Genomic DNA, 19,877 nt, shown 5'->3' with positions numbered 1-19,877 from the left:
GGAATGTCTCCGATAATAACAATAACAAGAGTAATGAGTAAAAGTTTTCAACAGGATCTTGGGCAACGCAGTTACGCAGAACATTTATACATGTTTATAGTGTGAGTGTTTTTTCTCTGGCTAACAATGGCTCCCAAATGCCTTCCTTCCCTCGGCCCCCTCCCAAACACGTTGAATGGTCCTGTTTGAGCTACAGAGGAACAGCTTTCAAAACTAGACCTTTTTTTTCCTGCTTATTTCTGGCAATGAGTAAATGGAAATGGGGCGTTGTTGGTCTTTGGTTATGGGAGGGCAAGGCTCTCAGGGGCCTGGTTTCTGGATTTTGTGGCTGAGAGCTTCATGGGGCCTTCTTGAGCCACTAGCAGGGCCTTCGGTGCAGCCACTTGTCCGAGTGACTGAGGAAATCTTTCCTTCAACTTCCCTCCTCTTCCCAGCTTGAATGTAATCGGAGTTGCTATCCTCATGTTTAAGAAACAGACTGTGACTTCAACAACAATGAGCTGACTTCCTACACATCCCTCTGCACCACCTCTTGGGTGATTTAGAAGAGGAAACAAGATTTCCTCCTCCCGGCTCCGCTGGACAGAGCCTCCTCCCGCGTGGGTCAGCCGGGCCTGGGCTCTAGGGGTGCAGGAAGTCTCTCATCCTCTCACCCCATCCACATCCTGGAACTGGAGGATGAGCAGGAAGTGGAAAGTGTCAGGCACAGTCTTTCAAGCTCACAGTCGGCTCCGGGCAGCGCGTGGGCCTTTAGGAAAACAATACAAAACTTTCCAAATGGTTCTTTTACTGGCTCTCTGCAGACACTTTACGCAGTTGTGTTTGACACTGCCAGTCATGAAGACTCTAGGATATTTATTTATTTTTTTCTTTTCATTTTGCTGGGGGGAAAAAAGTCGAGGCTGAGTGTCGTTCTCAGTAACTCTCTTCATGATTGTTTGGAGCACCTTTGACGGTGGCTAGGCCGGGCCGGGCCCCTCCCTGGCCTCTCCTATGAGGCGAGCTACCACGGTAGCCCTCTGCCCAGGAATAGGAAGATTAATTGGCCCGAGTTGATGCTTTAAATTTGGGAGTTTGCCCCCCAGGGGCCAGCTGCCAGCTGTTCTGAACCTTAGGGCATACCACATCGCCTCTTCAGTGCCCTCATTTGTGAAATGAAGGGGCTGGAATAGTGAAGTGATCCAGGTTGAATGTTCTCTGGGTCAGTGAGCTCCTGACCAGCCCCATACAGAGACCCCCTGGAGTCTCATGGGGCAGTGACCTCAGGTGTGCTCTGAACCCTTCTCTTGAGGCCTCTTCTTCTTCTTCCTCTTTTTTTCCCATAATTTTTTAAAATAAATAGAGACAGGGTCTTGCTAAGTTGCCCAGGCTGGTTTCAAACTCCTGGGCTCAAGCAATCCTCCTGCCTCAGCCTCCCAGAGTGCTGGGGTTGCAGGTATGAGGCCCCATCCCGGCAGAGGTCTCTTCTCTACATTCTCCCTCTTCCCCCTTTCCAGGTGGAGGCTTCTTGCTCCTGGGGCTGACCCCTTGAACTTTTCTTCAGCGAATCCCCACTGACTTGGCGTAAGACATGAGCTGGCATGTCGAGCTTTCACTCAGCCATCTTCTGGAGTCTTTACGAGGGTGGTTATTTTATTTTTAGCCCTAGAATGCACCAATGGGGCCCAAAAGTTGCAAAGTTGTAAAAGCTTTGCTTTGGCATTGACTTCTTTTCAATACTCTAGTCTTTGCTGTGTCAGGTCACAGCACAAGCCCTGTCAGAAAATACCCTGGGGGGCTCCTCCCTGCCCTCCCCACACTGCCCCTCCCTTTCCTTCTTTAGCCATTGAGGTAGTAATAGGAAGAAGGAGCTCTCTTTTATTAGGAGGTTGGCATTTAACAAAAATAACATTTTCCCTGACGAATTTCCAGATACTGCCCATCAACTACCTTGGGATTTCACTAATTTTGAAATGCAGACGGTTCTAAGGCACTCCCCAACCCCGACGAGGGGAGATCTGAGGGTAACGCCTCTTTGACTTGGTATGAGATGGACGTTTGGAATCTCCATGTCAGATGAGAAATCTCAGCTTCCTCTGATCCCAAGCTAAAGGTGATGATACTTGGCAGACTTGCTTCAATATGGAGCCTCCCTAAATTTAGCAAGTATTGGACCATAAACAGAGACAGTATGAACATGAAACTGAAACTAAAACTGATTTTTTGGGAATTATTTATCTTTCTCACTTACTAGTGAACAATTTTAGTCTTTGCTTTAAATCAGATAGACTATGTGAAGTGTCTCTGTGAAGTATCTGGCACAAAATAGGTGCTCAGTTAATGTGAGCATTGTTCACTTGTCACAACATGGGAGGAGACTCCTGCTCAGAGTTAGCCTCCTCAAGGGCTGGGAGGGTGGAGGGGAGGAGAGGAGAAGACCCAAACCTGCTGGCTGAGACCCCTCCTCTCTCCAGATTAGAATTGGACAGATGGGACCCAGGCATGGTGGTTCATGCCTGTAACCCCAGCACTTCAGGAGGCTGAGGTAGGTGGATCACCTGAGGCCGGGAGTTCGAGACCAGCCTGGCCAATGTGGCAAAACGCTGTTTCTACTAAAAACACAAAAATTAGCCCGGTGTGGTGGCAGGCACCTGTAATCCCAGCTACTCAGGAGGCTGCGGCAAGAGTATTGCTTGAACCTGGGAGGCGGAGGTTGCAGTGAGCCAAGATCACGCCACTGCACTCCAGCCTGGGTGACGGAGTGAGACTCTGTCTCAAAAATAAAATAAAATAAAGTAAAATAAAATAAAATAATTGGACAGATGGAACAGTCATGTGTCAATGGATGTCTATGGCAGCTTGAGGGACATCTTAGAAGGAAATGAATTGATCTGCCTGATTTGGCCTGGTGGCCTGAAAGACTTTATATATGTACAGACCCTGAGGTTCTTCTTGTTTCTTTTCTTTTTTTTTTTTTTGAGATAGAGTCTTGCTCTGTAGCCCAGGTTGAAGTGCAGTGGCACCATCTCGGGTCACTGCAACCTCTGCCTGCCAGGTCCCAGTTCAAGCAATTCTCCTGCCTCAGTCTCTGGAGTAGCTGGGATTACAGGCACATGCCACCACACCTGGCTAATTTTTGTATTTTTAGTAGAGACAGGGTTTCACCATGTTGGCCAGGGTGGTTTTGAACTCCTGACCTCGTGATCTGCCCACCTTGGCCTCCCAAAGTGCTGGGATTACAGGCGTGAGCCACCATGCCCAGCCCCCCAGGTTCTTCTTAAAGCATCAGTTGACTTGATTGTCCCCTGAAATTTAGGTATAAATTCCTCTGAAATTTAGGTATAAAATAGATATATAGAAATTGCCTTCCTGAGTCACATATCCTTGAGGGCCAAGTCACCGAGACTTTGCAAAGTCATAGAAGGCCTGGGCCCCTAGAATTCCCTGTCAGAGGCCTATTGGGCAACCAGTGTCTGTGAGACTGGAGGCCTGGGAGATTCTAAAATTATGCTGAGATGATGATGAATTCCCGGTCAATGTCTGTCATTCAGAAGTCTGGAAACCTAAATTGAGAAGTTCCCAAACAAAACTGCAGGACCTTGAAGAGGCTACAAAAGAGTGAGCTGTGGTGCCTCCATCACTCAGGAATGTGAGGGACTGGCCAGCTCTTCTGGTCCTGGTTCTCCTTTGTGTCACCCCCTCCTTGGCTTATACCTTGCCAAACTAAATCTTCCGTTACCGTTACACAATTAAAATCAGGCTAGCAGCAGGGGCAATTTTGTCAAGTTGTGAAATGCAAACAGCTTGCTACCTTAATTGCTACCACTCTTCTGCTGCTGTTACTCTTGATTGCATCAGCGCACTTCTAAATTTGGTGAATTTCTCTCTTTTGTGGGAGACGTGTGTGTGTGTGTGTGTGTGTGTGTGTTCAGGAAAGCCACACTCTGGTCAAGTCCCTAGGTCTCTAAGGAGCCCTCTCCTTGTCTGCATGGCTGGTCACCATCCCATGCTGACCACCTCACCCTCCTGCCTAGGGTCCAGACCATGAGGGTTGGCATTGCAGCCTCCATGGCCTCCTTATGATTCAGCTCTGATGCTCTATCCGGCACTCTCTTTGGTCTCCACTGACTTTGCTGTCCATGAATCCTTTGGATGCCTTTCCACAACCTCAGGAAAGGCAGCCTGTACTGCCTCATGGTTTTAGATGTGTAGTTGTTGCTTCTAAGCTAAGCATGGTCAGGAGGTCTGTCCATCTGTGCTTGTCAGGGAAGCCAGACATAGATTTGTTGCATCCCAACCCTGTGACGGGCACTCTGCTAGGCACTGAGGACCCAGAGAAGGAGGATGGTTCCTGCTTTGGGGAGCTCTCCGTCTAGGAAGGAGAGTGATTCACGAACACATTATTTCAAAACAATGTGGCAAATTAAGGGGTAGAAAAAATGGGTCCTGAAGTGCACTCAGAAGGTTTGGTTCAGCCAGATCTGATGGTTTAGGCTGCTGTTCTGATTGGACGGTACATGGACAGAGCTGGAGTGTCAGCATTTTGAGTATCCCCTGACAGATACTGACAGGTACAAAGCAGAGTACTGAGGAGAAAGACTCAGATCAGCTGTGGGATGGGGGAGGATAGGTACCTCAGCTCTGACTGACTGAGGATGATCTGAAAGCGGAGGAAGGAGGAAGTGAAGAGGAAGGGAAAGAGTATACCATGCAGTGGCGTCACCGTAAGCTGCGCGAGTGTGAGTTGCACAAGTGTGAGCTGCGGGAGTGTGAGCTGCACGAGTGTGAGCGTGCAGAGCCAGGTGTGCATGGGTATCCCCATGGCCAAGTCCATGAGGGTGGTGGAGAGCGGTGGGAGGCAAGGTGCCCTGTGAATGGTGGGTGAGCTCCAGAGGGACTTGGCCTGGTTTTTAAAAAGTGTATCTGGCACCCAAGAAAATAATGGTGTTGAGGGAGTCAAGACTAGAGAAGGAAGTCTGAGGTTTAGTTACGGACTAATTGCAACTCCCTAGAAAATAGACAATCCATTCTTATGGGATGTCCCTTCATTCCCATTTCATGTATATTTTCCCTCTTCATCCATAGCTTTGAGGCAAGTGACTGAAGGGCCATTCCCTTCCTCCTCTTCTTCCTCCTCCTCCTCTTTGTCTTTTTCCTCCTCTTCTCATCCTTCCTCTCCTCCTCCTTTTTCTGTTTCTTCTTTTGTTTTGCACTTTTTATTTTGAAATAATCTCTACAAACTCACCAGAAGTTGCCTAAATGGTACAGAGCCCTCTTTAACTCTCATCCAGCTTTCACCCAATAGTATCGTCTTACTTAACTTTAGTATAGTATCAAAACTAGAAAACTGTCATTGGAACAAAACTGTTAAGCACGCTACAGACTACTCAGATTTCATCAGATTCTACATGCCTCTATGTATGTCTGTGTAGTTGTATGCAATTTTATCACACATGTGCCTTCGGGTGACCTCCACCTTCTTCAAGATACATCACCCCCAGGGACCTGCTGCACTGCTCTTCACAGCTGCACCCCCCAATCCTGTCCTGAAGGGCCACTCTGATGAGCTAAGCTACGGGGTTCAAACTGTTGCTGACACCAAAAGGAAGAAAAATACGCTTCTTGGCACATAGAAACCTTTGACTTTTTACCCTCTCTCCATATAGGTCAGGCTTAACCCCTGGAGGTTATGAATGTCATGGTGGACTCTGTGCTTTGGCCTGAAGCAGGATGTGTTGCTATTCCTGAGTCTGAGGGCAGCTGATATTCGTGCCTGGGCTGCAGCCTTTCTTTAAAGCACCTTCTTTATGAGATCTCTCATATCCTCAGGGCAGGACAAAACTGGGGGTTAGTCAGCAATGGATATGATGATTTTAACATATGCCAGAGGTGCACAAGAAGTAATTATTTTGTAGCCTAGTGCACGTTTATTTTATAGACGTCAATGTTCTCCTATTTCTTTTAAAAAGCCCATTCCTTCCCAAGTGGTGAATCATTCGTTCAATAATAACCTCTCATTCTCTCAGTCTATTGTGTACTTGAAATTCATAAATATCACTTATGTGCAGACTGACCTCACCATAGATGCATTCCTGAAGGTATATATAAACCAGATATTTCAATATTCAATTGTAAGTGTAGTAAGTCAAAGTGACTGTAATTTTGGAGATGTCTTAATCGCAGCTTGGATTTGAATCGTCTTGAGATATCATCTGGTACAGGTTTTGCTTTACTTAGGAATCACTTCTCTGAGGCGCTGATGTTCATGGATGTTTGCGGAAAGGAGTTCATGGTTCATGGGGCCATGAATCACTCCATGTCAGAGACTTGGAATCATTTGCTAGTTTCCCTTTTTAAAAATCCAATTTGGATCCCACAGGGGAGAAAAGAAAAAAGAAAAAAAAGAAAAAGCAAAATATTCTATCATATACATTTTCTTTATTGGTTATGGTTTGTCCTTTTGATCTACTCAGGATAAATGAAATTTCTTCCACAAACGGTCTTGTTGGCTGTTTGAAAGCAGTTCTTGCATTTCCTTGAAGCATTCTCTTTCTAGTATAAACACCATTGTTTCCTTTAACTGGTCCTCCAGGCCCTCGTTCCCCAGACTCTGCCATCCCATCACTTCCTCAGGATGTACTCTGGAGTACCCTGTGTCACCCTTTAAATGTGATATCCACGTTTTCTCTGTTATCACAGATAGAAAAACAACAACAAAGTTTGACTGACCTAATTATATCAACCACACATAGAACATTAAAGTTTTCAACAGAATCCTGCTTTTGCGATATAAAATCTCTGCTTTTAATTCTCCCTATGGTTGCTGTAAGAAAAGTTGGTCATATAAATACTTCATCCACATAGTAAGCACTTTATAAAGGCTCACTTTTATTATTATTACTAATTTAAAACAACTAATACTATGTACTTAAAAAATAAAAAACAGCACAGATAATGTCTCTAGTGGGAAAAGGGGCAAAGCCAGGCATTTGAGGGCACAGACACAGGGAAAAGGAAATCTGAGAAAAAGAAAGCAGTTTCCCACATCTTAACTTCAGTCAGGTCATAATCAAGCTTTCCTGACCCACTAAAGAGGTTCTGCCCTCTGAGGGGTGAATAATCAAAATCCATTCACTGCTGACATGCAAGCATGACAATCTTATTTCTTTGCATTCCTGAGATGAAAACCTAATTGAGCATCGTTTTAAAATTACTATTATTTTAAGACAAAGAGGAGTAAAGTTATATTTTTACAGTTGAGTGATAATTTTTACAATCTTTCGTGGTTTGTAAGTGTGATAATTGGGTTTTCACACACACGCGTGAGGTGTGCCACCCTCAAACCTTGCTGTGATGTCGGCACTTACCCATCTGACAAGAAGAAAGGAAGAAAACAAGAAATAATTTTTAGGTACTAAGACAAATGTTTTCTTTGTGTGTGTGTGCCTCTTTATTTTTATTTATTTATTTGTTTATTTTTATTTTTTTTGAGATGGAGTGTTGCTCTGTCGCCCAGGTTGGAGCGCAATGCTGCGATCTCGGCTCACTGCAACCTCCGCCTCCTGGGTTCAAGCGTTTCTCCTGCCTCAGCCTCCCAAGTAGCTGGGACTACAGGTGTGCACAACCATGCCTGGCTAATTTTTTGTATTTTAGTAGAGATGGGGTTTCACCATGTTGGGCGGGATGGTCTTGATCTCCTGACCTCGTGATCCACCAGCCTCAGCCTCCCAAAGTGCTGGGATTACAGGTGTGAGCCACTGCACCCCGCCTATTTTTATTTTTAAAAATTTTAGATTTAGGGGTGCATGTGCAGGTTTATTACATGGGTACCTTGCGTGATGCTGAGGTTTGGGCTTCTGTTGATCCCATCACCCAAATAGTGAACATAGCATCTAATAGGCAGATTTTTAACCTCATTCCTCCCCTCCGCCCTTTGGAGTCCCCAGGGTCTGTTGTTCCCATCTTTGTGTCCATGTGTACCCATGTTTAGCTCCATTTTATAAGTGAGAACATGCAGTATTTGGTTTTCTGTTCCTGTGTCAATTTGCTCAGGATAATAGCTCCCCACTGCATCCACGTTGCTGCCAAGGACATGGTTTTGTTCTTTTTTATGGCTGTGTAGTATTCCATGGTGTGTCTACGCCATATTTAAAAAATCTTTGCATGTCTTTTTTATCATGAATAGGGCTGCAATGAACAAACATTTGGTAGAACAATTTATTTTCTTCTGGGTGTATACCCAGATATGAGATTGCTGAGTTGAATGGTATTCCTATTTTCAGTTCTTCAAAAAAATCTCCAAACTGTTTTCCACAGGGGCTGAACTAATTTACATCCCTCCCAACAATGTGTAAGTGTTCTCTTTTCTCCACAACCTTGCCAACATCTGTTGTTTCTAGACTTTTTATTAAAAATAGCTATTCTGGCTGGTGTGAGATGGTATCTCGTTTTGATTTGCATCTCTCTGATAATTAGTGATGAACATTTTTCTATATGTTTGTTGGCTGCTTGTATGTAAGACAAATGTTTTCCTGTTTGACTAAAAAATACTGGTTTTTAAGAGTCAGTTATTCATGGCTGGGCGTGGTGGCTCACACCTGTAATCCCAGCACTTTGGGAGGCTGAGGTGGGCGGATCACTTGAGGCCAGCAGTTTGAGACCAGCCTGGCCAACATCATGAAAATCCATCTCCAATAAAAATACAAAAAAAAAAAAAAAAAAAAAAAAAGGAATTACTGAGTGTGGTGGTACATGCCTGTAGTCTCAGCTGAGGCACGAGAATCACTTGAACCAGGGAGGCGGAGTTTGCAGTGAACCGGGATCATGCCGCTGCTCTGCAGAGCATGACTGTGTCTCAAAAAGAAGAAAAGAATGTTATTCTTGCTTAAAGTGATACTAGGTCATATTAACAAACAGAATTAAATTCCTATTTATATTTTAAGTAGTGTATTTAGAAATAAGTTAAAACTTACAGAGGAATTACAAGAACAGTACAAAGAACTCACCTATGTCCCCAACCAGCTTCCCCGATTGAATTCTACATCCTTCACATCTGTCGACTGTTAATATCTCACTGTATATGTTCCATTACCGTTTATTTCTTCCCGTCTCTAGTGATTATTCCTAGTCTTTTTCTGACCATTTAAGAATTAGCTGCAGACATAATGCCCCATAACTCCTAAATATTCCAGAGTGTATTTCCCCAAAACTTTTCTACATATTCACTAAATGACTGTTCAACTATCTACATATTCACCAATGACTTTCCAACTCAGCATTGAAATCAACTACTGCACTGTCCACAGACCTCATTCAGTTTCGGTCAACTGTCCCATCAGTGTCTCTTTTTCATTTCTAGTCCAGAATCCATCCAGAAATGCATGATGCATTTAATGGTCCTGTTTTTTCCACATTTGCCGGTCTTGAACAATTCCTTATTCTTTCCCTCTTTGTAATTCCCTGCTCTTGAGAGTCTTGAAGAGGACAGGCTTTCTCTTCCTTAGGACTATTACCTTTTCATGTATTCTCTCTTTGGTTGTGTCTAGACTAGCGTTTATCCCATTGATCTGTTATTATACTAATAACTGTATTTTTACAGTTATTCTAAGATTTTCTACAGTATTCTAAGATTTTTCATTATCTATATTAATTTGCTCATGTTTCATTCCTTACTATTTTTGCCTCATAATTTCTTCTTTTTAAATGAAAATTTTTTCACTATTCGAGCATTGTACTATACATATCACATATATTTTGTTCTATAAAATGAATTTAAGTTGGCATGAATTTGATTCTGATTGTTGATTTTGTTGACTTTTCTTTCGTTGAATTAGTCTTTCTCCCCTTGGCTTGCCCCTCACTCTGGTGGTTTGGAGGGTTCCTCCACCAGTTCTCTGGGTCCCTAGGCTCATATGGCTTTTAGAACACTGGTCCTGATGAGATTTGGCGACATCACAGATACAGTCACAGAGCTTCCAGGCAGCTTTGCTCAGTTCTTGGTATCCGTGTCCTTTTGTCCTCCAGGGCCTGTGGCTTGCTAAAAGCGTTAGCCTCAGGCAGTAGTAGGCACCAGGTTGCTTGTTTTTCTTTCCTCCTCTATTCACTTCAGTAGTAGAGTGGCCTTAGCCAGCCGCAGTCTTCAACACTGTGGAGCAGAGCAGCTGGATTCCCGCCTGGGCTCCTGTCTTGTAGACCTGGAACCTGTTACTTCGGCCCTACCCACTCCTTTGCATTTATGACCCATTTTCGGTTGCAGTGTTGTTTAATTCATTTTTGAGAATAGGCTATGTCTTGTTTGTTGATTTGTTTGTTTTTTGGGGGACAGAATCTTGCTCTGTTGCCCAGGCTGGAGTGCAGTGGCACAATCTCGGCTCACTGCAACCTCCACCTCCCGGCTTCAGGCAATTCTCCTACCTCAGCCTCTTTTTTTTGTTTGTTTTGTTTTTTCCTTGAGACAGAGTCTTTCTCTGTTACCCAGGCTGGAGTGCAGTGGTGCGGGATCTCAGCTCACTGCAACCTCCACCTCCTGGGTTCAAGCTATTCTCCTGTCTCAGCCTCCCAAGTAGACTTCGGGTAATGCATCCTAACAGTGGCTCCAGACCCACCTGCTAGATCTCTTATGCGGACTTTCTGCCACAGCTTCCCTGTGAGGGGTCTGATTTACACTTGCCCTTACAAATCTGTTTTCCATTAAAAGTGCACATGAAAAAATGATGTCCTTCTCTAACTTAAAATTCTCTTGGTATCCCCTTGCTCTAAGGTACAAAATCTTTTAACACAGTTTACAAGGTCCATGGGATCTGGCCTTGCCTCCATTCCAGATTTCTTGGTACTACTTCCTCCTGCATCCTGAACCTCTGCTCTCCAACAACATGGGCCCTCCTTTAGCTTCTGGAGCCACTGGCATCCCACACTTCAGAGCCTGCACGCAGCCTTCTCCTCTGCTTGCAACCCTCTCTCCTCCTTTGCATCCTCATCCCTGACCCCCTGGATACATCCTGTTTACCCGCTAGATGTCAGCTGGATGTCTTGATCTCAGGGAGACATTTCCTGATGCTCCCTCCACCCCCAGCTTGGGTGACCTTGTAATATACTGTCAAGGGGCCCTGTACTTTTTGTTCAGATACCTGAATATATTAATTGGTATAACTTAGACACATTTATTCATGTGATTATTCGTTGATCTTCGAGGAGTTTGTTCACCCTTTTATGCCCAGCACCCAGCACCACGTGTGGATTTTCACAGCTCACGCCAGATTCCAGGAAGCAAGGGTGAGTTATTTAAGGCACCATGTGGTCTCGGCCCTGCTTCCCCTCTAATCTCCCCTCTTACCGCTTTCCTCCTCGCTCTCTCTTCTGCGGGACTCCCATGGGCCTATTAGTTTTTCCCCAAACTCGGCAGTTACGCTGCTGTGTCCAGGTCTTTGTGGTTTCTGTCACTTTATTTGAAACACTCTGCCAAGAGGGCCTGCAGCTCACTCCCTGCAGAGTGCCCCTGTCACCTCCTCACTGAGGCCTTTCTTGACTGCCCTATTTAAAATGGTAACCCATTCACTCCCTGCGTCACTCTCCCCTGTGGCCCTTGGCACCATGCAAAATTCTACATCCTTCATGTCTATCACTGGCCTCCCCTGAGAAGGAAGCGTTGTAATGGCAGAGAGTTCTGTGGGGCTCACCAATGGCTCCCTGGCACTAAGCACATGCCTGATGTGTGGCAGGTGCCACACTGGTGTTTGTTAATTGAAGGAATGAGTTGCCTACCCCTACCCTGATTTAATATTTGCTTTGCTCCTATCGATGAGGAAAGAAGGCCTGATTACACATGCTATCTGCCTAAGGATTTTTTTTCTTTTTTTGTCTTCTTCACGATATCAAAATATTCTTGTTCATTTTTATTCCTTGAAGCCTAACAGACATTTCCTGAGTATGCATTTGGTTTTATGCTGCTGAGATGTTCCTCTTGAGAAAACACACATTTCTGTTTCTCTTGTCATAGGTCTTAAATGGTAACAGAGAGGCTGGAGGGATGTCCCTGCAGAGATAACATTCAAATCCTAGAGAGCAGGCCGGGCGCGGTGGCTCAAGCCTGTAATCCCAGCACTTTGGGAGGCCGAGACGGGCGAATCATGAGGTCAGGAGATCGAGACCATCCTGGTTAACACGGTGAAACCTCGTCTCTACTAAAAATACAAAAAACTAGCCGGGCGAGGTGGCGGGCGCCTGTAGTCCCAGCTACTCGGGAGGCTGAGGCAGGAGAATGGCGTAAACTCGGGAGGCGGAGCTTGCAGTGAGCTGAGATCCGGCCACTGTACTCCAACCTGGGCGGCAGAGCGAGACTCCGTCTCAAAAAAAAAAAAAAAAAAAAAAAAAAAAACAAAAAAAAACAATTCCTAGAGAGCAGCTGCAGGTGTAGGATTGGAAGGTGGGGCTTCTTGTGTCTATAGAATTAGTTTTAAAAATAATAAAAGAGGGGTAGGAAGACATCCTGCCACCTAGCAGCATGTGTAGCCAGAACCATGGCCATGCTGGAGGCTCACCTCTCAGTGCCCTTGCGGCTGCTACCAGCCCCAGCTGCCGCAGATGTTCCCCGAGGCCTGCTGCACCCCCTCCCTCCCACACGCCATGGGATGGCGACAGCCACTCATGCTCCAGGCTTTGGCAGGTTGAGGTGGAAGTCTGTTTTCACAGGTGCAGCCTGCAGCCCAAGGTTGAAATTTGGCATGTCCCTGAATATAAAGCTAAGCTGCTTTTGTAATGAATACTAAAAACAAAAACAAAAACAAAAACAAAACCTCCCCCTAAAATCCTGAAACAGGTTGTAGGGCCCTGGAGACCTTAGGACCCAAGGATGTCCCTGCCCTCCATTGTCACAAAGAAAATTTCTTTTTGCTCCAGACAGAAACTGATAATTGTAATTACTTCTGAAATCTATTGTTTAGTTTGAAATATGTAGGAATTGAGGGAAAAGACTCTTTTCTCCCCTCCCAAGCTTCCTTCTAGAGGAGCTCCCCCAGTCACAAGCATTCTTTACCTTTTCATCTTTAGAGAGTGGGAAGCTACATGAAGGCTCCAACCTGCATTGGCAGGGAAGGACCTGCCTTTACTTTACTGTACATTTTTTACCATTAAAAAATTTGCATCTCAAGGCCAGGTGCAGTGGCTCACGCTTGTAATCCCAGTATTTTGGGAGGCTGAGGTGGGAGGATCACTTGAGGTCAGGAGTTTGAGACTAGCTTGGGCAACATGGTGAAACCCTGTCTCTATCAAAAATACAAAAATTAGCTGGGCATGGTGGCGGGCACCTGTAATCCCAGCTACTCGGGAGGCCAAAGCAGGAGAATTGCCTGAACTTGGGAGGCAGAGGCTGCGGTGTGTCAAGACTGTGCCACGATTGCGCCACTGCACTCCAGCCTGGGTGACAGAGAGAGACTCCGTCTAAAAAAAAAAAAAAAAAAAAAAAAAAAAAAAAAAAAAAGTTCTGCATCCCTTCCAGCATCTTTAGTCCACTGGTCTTAGAAGAGCTGGAGCATGAAGAGACTTCTGATTGCTGAGGCCCAAGGCATTAACACAGAAATGCAGTGACGTGTGATGGTTAGATGAAAATCCTTCTGGAGTGAGGGTGACAGTCTGAATGTTCCACTGATATTACAAATACACACCTATTACAATGTGCCAGGCATTTAAGAAAAGGTTTAAAGTGTTAATACTACTTCATTTAGTCCTTAGAAAATTCTACGCGATAGATATTAATATTAACCTTCTTGTACAGGGACAACGATGGCTTCGGGGTCTTGCCCAAGGCATCCTGTTAAGAAATGGCAGAATTAGCAGGCAACCCAGACAGCCTGAGCCTTGAGTCTGACTCTTCATCACCTGCCTGCTGTCTGAAAGTTCCTTCCAGGCTTGTGGTTGGTGGACTCCAGTTGGATGTGTTCTTCCCCTTTTGTGGGAAGCTGAGCTCGGACACCATGCCCTTGCTCCTGGCACAGTGGCAAAAGAGCTTGGCCACTTTCCCCTCCCTGCTGGCACCTGTCACATGCTTGAGAGAAAAGAAGCTGCTGTCCTTGCCTGGGAGTGAAACTCCTTTCTTGGCCGTTCCCGGCTGGCTGGGAGTCCTTTGAGTTTCAGGATTTCAGTGCCTCCTCCCACACCTCAAACATGTGACACCAGAATGCCTGTTCTCTTGGCTATGTGCTTGCAAATATCCCTCACTTGGGATGAAGGCGAAACTCCTACCTTTCGCCTGGTTGGTAATCCTGGCCTTGATGTATGCAGGATCCATGCAGCGCAGTAGGCACTCCCGAAAAGCATCCCTTTGTGATGGGAACAGATACAGTGATGTAATCCCCTGGCATCCAAAGCAGAACAGGCTGTACTTTTTAGAAATAGCATTCACCTCTCACTCAGTTATTTTAGGGTCCACACACCATGAGCTGTCACCAGGAACCTCCTGAACTTCTGGGGTGACTGAAGGTGTCCAGCGAGGCGACGTCATCCTGTGCTCTCGGTACACAAGGTCAGGAGGCTGGAGGCACTCAGGGGCAGCAGCCTATCAGGTCTGTAAATAGCACAGCCAGGCTCGTGTTCTCTTCCTTTAGTGTACTTTGGCATTTCTAATCAGCTCCGGAGAGGATGAGACATACTCTCCGTGGAGCGAACTCCAGGTCACTCTGGAGGTGAGCTCATAGGAGTTTTTATGGTATGTCTAATCATCCAAAAGGAGAATGGGGCTTGCCCTGAGTGTCTGGGGAAGAGCCGTTCTGCCTTCGGTTGCCAACCTGCTGGCTTTTGGTGTGGGCACTAAGGAGGTGTGGTCTGTAGCAGTTTCATGTGGGTAGCCATGTCCCATACCCTCAGTGAATTACAAATATGGGATTAGAATAATGTGGGTCTTTTTTTTTTTTTTGGATGAAGTTTTTCTCTTGTTGCCCAGGCTGGAGTGCAATGGCACAATCTCAGCTCACCGCAACCTCTGCCTCCCGGGTTTAAGTGATTCTCCTGCCTCAGCCTCCCGAGCATCTGGGATTAGGCACGTGCCACCACACCTGGCTAATATTTTGTGTTTTTAGTAGAGATGAGGTTTCACCACGTTGGCAAGACTGGTCTGAAACTCCTGACCTCAGGTGATCCACCCGCCTCGGCATCTCAAAGTACTGGGATTATAGGCATGGGCCACCATGCCAGGCTGATGTAGGTCTTTATATTGAAACAGGAGTCTGTATGATGGAAAGAAGAGTGGTGGGCATGGGGAGAGAGGAGCTAGGATCCCAGCCTAGCCCTGCCACTTCCCTCTGGGCAGCCTTGGGAAGTGCTCTGTTCTCTCCACTGTGCTGCAGGAACTAAAAGGGTCTTATGTGGAGCAGATGCTCAACTAGGCACTTTACTTAATTTTGATAGCAGCCTTTCCCACCAGCCTCACATATCAAATGAGATGATACCTATGAAAGAACAAGAGAAGCCATATAGCAATATTCACATGCACATGGGAGATGCTGTTAATGTTTATTTAGTTAGTTGAGTTTAGGATTATTCTCTTCCTATGTTGCCAACGCCTTCCTGGCGTATTGCCAAAACTCTTCTTTTCTTTACAGAAAATAAATATGACTGTGCTGGCTCTACCTTGCTCAAAAGAGTATCCATTTATTATTTGCTCTGTTCATTCATTCATTCATGTATTCATCAGATTTGCTTGTGACCGTGGCAGGTCTTGAGAGTGGTAAGGTCCTAGACAATTTTATAATTCAATAAGGAAGAATGTAAAAATAATTGTAGTATAAAGTGAGCAATGTTATAATGGAATTGAGTGCAAAATGCTTCAGAACACACAAAACTTACACACAGCCGTTCATAGCAGCATTATTCATAATAGTAAAAAAACAGTGGAAACCACCCAAATGTCTACCAGCTGATGGATGAATGGATAGACAACTGTATTATATCCATACAATGGAATATATTACTCAGCAATTAAAATGAATGAAGTACCGACACATGTATAGTATGGATAAATCTTAAAAACATGCTATGTGAAAGAAGCCAGCCATGAAGGACCACATATTGTATGATTCCCTTTATGTGAGCTGTGCAAGTCCATAGAGACAGAATTCCCTTTATGTGGCAAGTCCACAGAGACATTAAGTAGATAAGTAGGTGCTTGGGGCTGGGGCAGAGGGAGGAGGAGTGATTACTGCTAATGAGAAATGGTTTTTTTAGGGATCATGAAAATATTTTCAAATTAGATTGTGGTAATAGTTGCATACCCTATGATATACTGAGAACTCTTCAATAGGTGAATTTACTGTATGTGAATTAGATCTCATTAAAGTCTTTAGAAAATGACGTGGGAATATTGAAGACAGATTAGTTTTGATCCAGATGTCAGAAAAGTTCAAATTGGAGGAGATATTTGGATCAGTTCTTTTTTTTTTTTTTTTTTTTTTTGAGATGGAGTCTTACTCTGTCACCTAGGCTGGAACGCAGTGGCACATTCTCAGCTCACTGCAACCTCTACCTCCCAGGCTCAAGCAATTCTCCTGCCTCAGCCTCCCAAGTAGCTGGGATTACAGACTCCCACCACCGCACCCAGCTAGTTTTTGTAGTTTTAGTAGAGATGGGGTTTCACCATGCTGCCCATGAGGTCCAAACTCCTGACCTCAAGTGATCCGCTTGCTTTGGCCTCTCAAAGTGCTGGGTTTACAGGCATGAGCCACCTCACCCCGCTCAGCTCTTTTATTTATTTATTTATTTAAGTGACAAAGTCTTGCTTTGTTGTCCAGGTTGGAGTACAGTGGCTGTCACAGGGGTGATCATAGTGCACTACAGCCTTCAACTCCTGGGCTTAAGTGACTCTCGCACCTCAGCTTCCTGAATAGTTGGGATTACAGGCCCCTGGGATTGCCATGCCCAGCTAATTTTAACATTGTTTTTGTGGAGATGGGATTTGCTATGTTTTTCAGGTTGGTCTCAACTCCTGGCCTCAAGGGATCCTCCTGCCTCAGCCTCCCAAAGTTCTGGGATTATAGACATGTATCACCATGCCCAACCTTTTTTTTTTTTTGAGATGGTGTCTTGCTCTGTTGCTCAGGCTGGAGTGCAGTGGCATAATCTGTGCTCACTGCAGCCTCCGCCTCCCAGGTTCAAATGATTCTCCTGTCTCAGCCTCTTGAGTGGCTGGGATATAGGCACCCACCACCATGCTTGGCTACTTTTTGTATTTTTAGTAGAGATGGGGTTTCACCATGTTGTCTAGGCTGGTCTTGAACTCCTGACCTCAGGGGATCTGCCCGCCTCAGCTTCCCAAAGTGCTGGGATTACAGGCGTGAGCCACTGTGCCAGGCTACCATGCCCAGCTTTGAATCAGCTCTTGAGAGGCAAATTTGCCAAGTGAAAAGTGTGGGAAAGCATCCTAAACAGAAGCAGAAGCATGGAGGGAGGAAAAGGAGGGTGCATCTGAGGAAGAGCAGGAAGGTGGTTATGGCTGGAGCGCAGGTGCATACTGGTGGCGTGGGGCAGAAGATGAGGCTGAAGGGAGGGAAGGGACTGGATTGTGAAAGGCATTTTGTGTGTGCCAAAGAGTTGGGCACTGTCTTGTCAATAGTGGAAAGTCACTGTAGGGCTTTAGTCACTGACGAGGGTGTCATGATCAGGTTTAAGTCGTAGAAGGCAATGAAGATGATGGTTTATAGTGAGGGCAAATTCTGTGGCTTTTGTTGTGGTCCGGGTAGAAAATAATAGTCTTGGATTAATACAGAGTGAAATGGATTGAAAACATTTTTGGGGGATAGAATAGTTAGGACCTGATGGCCAATCATTTTTGAGTGAGAAGAAGAAAGAGGACAAGAAGGAGGAGGAGGAGGAGGAGGAGGAGGGGTGGGGGAGAAGAGGAAGGAGGGGGAAGAGGAGGAAAAGAAAAACATATAGTATTGTATCTTGGATGATTGAATGAGTGGTAGTATCATTAGACAAAAGCAGAATACAGCATAGGGGGAGAGATTTGGGAATATAGGCCATGAGTTTAGTTTTAGAGATGTTGAGTTTGAGAATCCTTTGAGATATCCAGGTACAAATGCTCAGAAAGCAGTTGAGAATGATTGTAATCATTACAAATCAGAACAGCAACAAAACCTGTCTACTGTCTATCAGCCACTATGCTAGGTACTTTATATAAATATCGTTATAAGCAGCCTCTACAGAAAGATGTAGAGCATTATCCCCATTTTATAAATAAACAAAATCATTGAGAGGCACTCTAGAGAGAGGCACTCCAGAAACAGTGGACACATAGATTCGTTTTCTGAAGATTTGGGGAACAATTCACCATTAAAGAACAGTCTCCAAGCTCATCAGTGATGGCCTGTCACAGGTGGGGAGTTAATCTGAGCAGTAGACAGTGGCGACCATTGGTGTGACACTTCTTTTTTGACAAGACTATACTTTCATCGCCACCGAATATTGAGCTCCATAAGAAAGCAATTTATAAGTCTCCATATTGAGTTGGTTGTCTTGAGAAACTGCATCTCCGAGATGAAAGGTAGAAGAAGAGACATGAGACAGCTGGAAATACAAAACCTTTCCTTCTGCTTTTGGATCAGTATCTAAAAGAGTCTAGTTAAATGAAGAGCTCCTTCTTTTATTTGGCTAGATCTTTAAACAGGCAGGTTTTCATTTTCCAAGGCCACCTCTGTGAGCCAGCTCTGCCCACCATTGGGTTGTAAACTTCTGGAGGAGAGACTGTTTTATTGTGGGGGGCCTCACAGCCCAAAGCCTCGTGCCTAGATAAAGTGCTCAAGGCAGACAGTTGGAGAGAATGGGTTGCCAAGATTCTTATACCTGGGTTTTGTGCACTGCAATTTGCTGGGGTCCACTGCAATGTACCTACCTCCACACAGGGGCTTTGCTGCCCAGTTGCCTGGGGCAATAGTATTGGGGATACACTCTTTGTAATATTCTTGCCAAGGTCCCAATTCAATTAGGCGATTATACTTTCATTGTTTGTGCCAAGATTCCCCGCTGTGGGTGAATCCCATTAGTACCAGCTTAGCACATGTAGGAGGCCCTCAATAAATGTTTGCTGGATTGAAATGAAAGCTTGAATATGCTTGAGGAGTGACTTAAGTCCTTGGCTGACCTCAGCTAGTGCGAGCCCTTGGATGAAGTATAGAAGAGTGAAGATGGAATTTTACATTTCACAACGCCCTCTGAAACCTTCCATAATCCTCCTGTACTTCAACTTTACTTCAAATTGATTCAACATCAAGGGAAAGATGGGATTTGAGAAGGGAGAGTAAATCCTTCAAGAATAGCTTTCCCCCAAAGTAATATTTCTTTTCTAGGTATTGTGAAGGGCTCTAAGAAAAATAAGTTGAATCTGGCCAAGACAGTGACCTAGAGGAAAGCTGATAGAGAAAGGGAAACATTAGTGGAGTACGTTTTGACGTGAGCTAAGAGCGCGTTGAGGAGCAGGAGCCAGGGGAGAAGGTTCTGGAAGTAGAAGGCTATGAAGGGGGCATCTCCCATTCTCCTAAGATGCTGTGCCTTGTGGCTGTCTCTCATAGCTCCAACCACCCACGTGTCACAGCTGGCAGACCTTTCGGACGGACTAAAATCTAGTACCTTTTGATTCAGAGCAGAAAAACCCACTACTGTATTTGAAAAAGAAAAAAATGCTTTTTCAGGGATCAGAAGTGACTTCTCTAGTCACGTCTTAGTTCCCTGATGATCTGAGTTGACCAGACCAGGTCTCGAGGAGGTGGTAAGTGGCGATGCAGAGAGTTCCAGTGTAAAACCTCATCCCGCCTTGCGCTTTCTTCTCCACAGTCTGCTCCGATGTTTTTCTTTTTCTCTGTTTCTGTCTTTGTGTTATAGCACAATACGTCTCGGACAATTGTATGGGTTTTCTG

General features: G+C 45.1%; 1 non-coding gene across 1 annotated transcript; it reads left to right on the top strand.

Annotated features, from left to right (window-relative positions):
* Positions 1-7,253: 7,253 nt before the first annotated feature.
* LOC123570121 (small nucleolar RNA U13) lies at positions 7,254-7,356 on the top strand. The gene has a single exon (XR_006694127.1). It is a non-coding gene; the product is annotated as a small nucleolar RNA U13 (small nucleolar RNA).
* Positions 7,357-19,877: the final 12,521 nt, after the last annotated feature.

The sequence above is a fragment of the Macaca fascicularis genome, chromosome 18 (genome assembly GCF_037993035.2).
Source record: "Macaca fascicularis isolate 582-1 chromosome 18, T2T-MFA8v1.1".
Classification (NCBI taxonomy): Eukaryota; Metazoa; Chordata; class Mammalia; order Primates; family Cercopithecidae; genus Macaca; species Macaca fascicularis.
This window is presented reverse-complemented; position numbering and strand designations above follow the sequence as displayed.